General features: G+C 45.4%; 1 pseudogene; it reads left to right on the top strand.

The window, feature by feature from the left end:
* The first annotated feature begins 3,041 nt into the window (after positions 1-3,041).
* LOC126428098 (5S ribosomal RNA) lies at positions 3,042-3,159 on the top strand (annotated as a pseudogene).
* The last annotated feature ends 2,069 nt before the right edge of the window (positions 3,160-5,228 follow it).

The raw sequence follows: 5,228 nt of genomic DNA, 5'->3' as shown, positions 1-5,228 counted from the left end.
AAATTAAAACTCAAAATTACGATAAGTACTCTAATGAATGTTAGGCTGGGAAAACTAGTAACAGAGCTGGATGTCTGGTCCACATTCGATCATGAACGACTTTTTAATTACACGTAGTAATCTTTCAGACTAACAAAACTTCGTACGGCCGAGATACTTCGTTGGAAAATTCATTTACAGTTGTCGTTGCGTAAAGCACACCGCAAAATTAATGTCGTAGTTAAAAGGCGTTATGAGGGCCGTATATTAAAGAAAAGGACCCCGAAGGTGGACATTAAACATTAGCGGAATGGGTTTTTAAATGCAAACTTACAACCGGTGATTATCGCTGCATCTTTCAATACAGGCGCATATATCTGAGAGAGGAAGCGGTTAGAGCGGATACATAAACAGAATTGTCTTCTACTCATTTTCTTTGAGGCGCAAGCCTTATCGGGATAAGCGTCAGTTACAAGAATTACAACAAAGACGATAACGTTTAAACAATCTCTACAGAGTGCAAAAAGAAACTGTATAGAGCTGCTTGTAAAACCGGTAAAGTAAAGAAGGGGTGATATTTCAGGCTAGGAATTTAAGTGATACATATCATATTTTCACATGATTGGTCTGAGTATTTTAGTGGAATTACAACAGAAAGCTTGGGATTGTGCGAGTTCGGGTACAATCAGTGGCTCACAGGAGACTCTACAAAAGGGCAACAGAATAGCACACGAGGTTGCAGAGTGAATCTCGAATCACAGTTTGCTTCACAACGGACGGAAAGTTCTAGGAGCGAGATTAAAATTCCGGGTTAAAGGATATCAGTAATAATATTCGCTGATGACATTAATATTTTCGGTGAAAGGGAGAAAAAACTGCAGCACATGTTGAACGGGAACAAAATTCTAATAAGCACAGTGTTTGTATTGCAGGTAAAAACTAGAAAGATGCAAGTAATGAGGAGCAGCGGAAAAGAGAGTAGTGATAAACTTAGCTTTAGAACTGGAGGGCTAGCAAGTAGATGTAGTGAAGGAATTCTACTACTTTGGAATCAAAATTACTCATGACGGGCGAAGCAAGGAGGAAATACACTGACAGAAAAAACTCCCAACACCAATAACTAATTATTGTAGAGTAATGAAATTTCAAGGCTGCATTTGTCTTGGTAACATATTTAAGCGATTTACATTGTAAGATCACGGGTTAATGTAAGCGTGAGATAAGCCATTGTAAATATGAAGTGCTGGTACATCAATAATGGAATGATGAATGCAAGCAGTCAAACGTGCATGCATTGTATTGAACAGATGCTGAATGTCAGTTTGTCGGATGGAGTGCCTTGCCTGTTGCCCTTTGTCAGTCAACACAGGGACGGTTAATGCTGGTTGTCGATGACGCTGGAGTTGTTGTCCGATTGTGTCCCATGTCGATTGAAGACAGACGTGGCGATGGAGCAGACCAAAACATATCGACACTCTGTAGAGCATGTTGGGTTACGAGAGCAGTATGTGGGCGAGCGTTATTCTGTTGGAAAGCACTCCCTTAATTGCTGTTCGTGAGCGGAAGCACAACAGGTCGACTCACCAGACTGACGTAGAAATTTCGGCAGGGTGCTTCGGAAAACCACGAGAGTCCTTCTGTCATACGAAATCGCACCCCAGACCATAACTCCAGCTGTAGGTCCAGTGTTTCTAGCACGCAGACAGGTTGGTTGCTGGTCCTGAACTGGCCGCCCTCTAACCCATACACGGCCGTCACTGGGACAGAAGCAGATCCAGCTTATACCAGAACACACAACAGACCTCCAACCTCCCCTCCAGTGATCTCTCACTTGATCCCAATGAAGTCGCAAATGACGGCAGTTTGGAGTCGGTGGAATGAACGCCACGGGGTCTCTGGCTCGGAGCTGTCCTTGAAGTAACCGCTTTGTCACAGTTCGTTATGTCATTATGCTGGCAACTGCTGCTCAAATTGGTGCTGCACATGCAGTACGATGCGCTGGAGCAACACACCGAACACGATGGTCTTCCCTTTCGGTAGTGCCACGTGGCCGCCGGAGCCCAGTCTTCTTGCGACTGTACATTCTCAACAACAACGTTGTCAGTAATCACGTACAGTAGCTGCATTCCTACCAAATCTTTTTGCTGTATTGCGGAAGGCATATCGAGCTTCCCAAAGCCTCGTTACACGACTTCGCTAAACTCAGTGAAGCACTAGTAAAGCTGTCCTCGTAGCCTTAAAGGCATTCTTGACTTACATTAACCCACCAAGTACAATCCCAAAGGTAACTAACTCTTACTACTGTTACAGCGTGCATTTAAAGCAAACCTGATTTTTATCCTCATCGTGGCGCTACTAGCGGCACTTTAATCAGACTGATGATAAATTTTAATTGACACAATCACTCCGATGTTGTAACACTCCTACAAACTTTTGTTTATGTCGCACAACTTCTGCTTGTGATTGCGTTTTTTTTCCCGTCAGTGTACAAAGCAGACTGTCACAGGAAAAGACCGAAGTCCTCTAAAAGGAGTCCACTAGTCTCAAATATCGACTTCAATTTGAAAACAAATTTGTGAGGGTGTACGTTTAGAGCACTCTAGTGTACGGAACTGAATCATGAAGTGTGGGAAAACCGGAAAAGAAGAAAATATAAGGGTTTAAGAGGTGGCGCTGCAGAAGGATGTAAAAAATTAGGTGGACTAATGAGGAATGAGGAAGTTCCAGAAATAATAGGTGAGGCTGAAGAAGTGGAGAACACTGACACGAACAAGGAACAGCATGATAGGACACGTAATATGGAATCGGGAAATAATGTCCATGTAGTACAGGTAGCTGTAGAAGGTATGAACTAAAGAAGAAGACAGATATTGGAACGCATCCTAGACCTAATTGAGTGCCTTCGGTGCAGGTGCTATTCTGAGATGTAGAGACTGACACGAAAGACGAATTCGTGGCGGGACTCATCGAACCGGTCAGATGACTGATGAGACCAAAAGAAAAAATTAATGTAATTTGATCATTTAGCGAGAGAAATTTTTCATCTATGATGAAGATTTTTGGGGAACGGCCTTGCCACCGTGGATACACCGGTTCCCGTGAGATCACCGAAGTTAAGCGCTGTCGGGCGTGGCTGGCACTTGGATGGGTGACCACCCAGACCACCATGTGCTGTTGCCATTTTTCGGGGTGCACTCAGCCTCGTGATGCCAGCTACTCGACCAAATAGTAGCGGCTCCGGTCACAGAAAACCATCACAACGACTGGGAGAGCAGTGTTCTGACCCCACGCCCCTCGTATCCGCATATTCAACTGAGGATGACATGGCGGTCGGATGGTCACATTGGGCCACTTGTGGCTTGAAGTCGAAGTGCATAAGGATTGGTGGGAATGAGCAGAATTTGTTGTTGAAGCAAGAGGATGTAAGTTGCCATGTCGAGAGGAGTACACGCGAGTTTATGTAGACTCGCCTTGTAGCTGACAATTATTAAACTATTTGAAAAGAGATGTAAATCAGTTGCAAACTACGGCGTGCACAGACTTTATTCAACATGTGAATGTCACTACAGATATTCGGATTTACGGTATGACGTGTTCGATACGCCTACTATCATTGGCGATGATGTGGCGCAGACCAATAGCGCAATTCCGCGTGACCCGCTGAAGTGTCGGGACATCGATGCTGTCGATGCCCTCTTGAATGGTTGTTTTCAGCTCAGAAATGGTTTTGGAGTTATTGCTGGAGCCATGTCATTAATATAGCCAAACAAAAAGGTGTCGCTTATGTTCAGATCTGGAGGATATGGCGGCCGATCGAGGCCCATGCCAATGACCTCTTGGTAAGCCAGAGCCAGAATACGGTCTGCAAAGTACTCCTCCAGGACATCAAACACTCTCCTGCTTCGATGGGGTCGAGAACCGTCTTCCATGAACCACATTTTTCCGAAATCAGGGTCACTTTGGATAATGGGTGGAAATCGTCTCCCAAAACCCTCACGTAGTGTTCAGTAGTCACGGCGCTATTAAGGAATGTCGATCGATTATGCCGTGACAGCTGGCCGCTGTGGCCGAGCAGTTCTAGGCGCTTCAGTCCTGAACCGCACTGCTGCTCCGGTTTCAGGTTCGAATCCTGCCTCGGGCATGGATGTGTGTGATGTCCTTAGGTTGGTTAGGTTTAAGTAGTTCTAAGTCTAGGGGACTGATGACCCCAGATGTTAAGTCCCATAGTGCTTAGAACCATTTGAACCATTCCGTGACTGGAAATGGCAGTCACACAGTGAAGAGACTTCTTGACCGCGAAATGAGGAATCTAGTTCCCCAAATGCGCCTGTTTTGCTTACTGTCGAACCCATCCAAATGAAAATGGGCTTCGCAGCTAATCCAAATTCCCATCACGTCCCGCGACCAAAGGCGCAGTTTGAACGTCCTAACGCAACCCGTTCAGAAGTTATGACGATTTTATTTCACATAGTTCAATAATTGTCACCCTAAATAATTACTATTAAAAACAGTCTTGATCACGATTTATTTTACAAGGTGACCGGTTTCGACCACTACTGTGGTCATCTTCAGACCATTGAGTAGGAACCCCTTTCTGTTGGAGAATCTCCAACAGAAAGGGGTTCCTACTCAATGGTCTGAAGATGACCACAGTAGTGGTCACCTTGTAAAATAAATCGTGATCAAGACTGTTTTTAATTGTAATTATTTACAAGACATTGATCACTGCTGTTCCCATAATGCATTCAAAAGTAATTGTCACCCTGTTTAAACCAATCAGATGGAAATGTCATGTGGCTAGGGCTCCCGTCGGGTAGACCGTTCGCCTGGTGCAACTCTTTCGAGTTGACGCCACTTCGGCGACTTGGGTGTCCTTGAGGATGAAATGATGACGATAACGACAACACAACACCCAGTCCCTGAGCGGAGAAAATCTCCGACCCAGCCGGGAATCGAACCCGGGCCGTTAGGTATGACTCTCCGTCGCGCTGACCACTCAGCTACCCCATACGACGGACAGATCACTACGAACAGCTTGTTGTTGTTGTTGTTGGGTTGTTTTAGGGAAGACCAGACAGCGAGGTCATCGGTCTCATCGGATTAGGGAAGGACGGAGAAGGAAGTCGGCCGTGCCCTTTCAAAGGAACCATCCCGGCATTTGCCTGGAGCGATTTAGGGAAATCACGGAAAACCTAAATCAGGATGGCCGGACCCAGGATTGAACCGTCGTCCTCCCGAATGCGAGTCCA

This window comes from Schistocerca serialis, chromosome 1 (assembly GCF_023864345.2).
Source record: "Schistocerca serialis cubense isolate TAMUIC-IGC-003099 chromosome 1, iqSchSeri2.2, whole genome shotgun sequence".
Lineage (NCBI taxonomy): Eukaryota > Metazoa > Arthropoda > Insecta > Orthoptera > Acrididae > Schistocerca > Schistocerca serialis.
The sequence above is the reverse complement of the archived record's forward strand: the minus strand, read 5'-3'. Positions and strand labels throughout refer to the sequence as shown.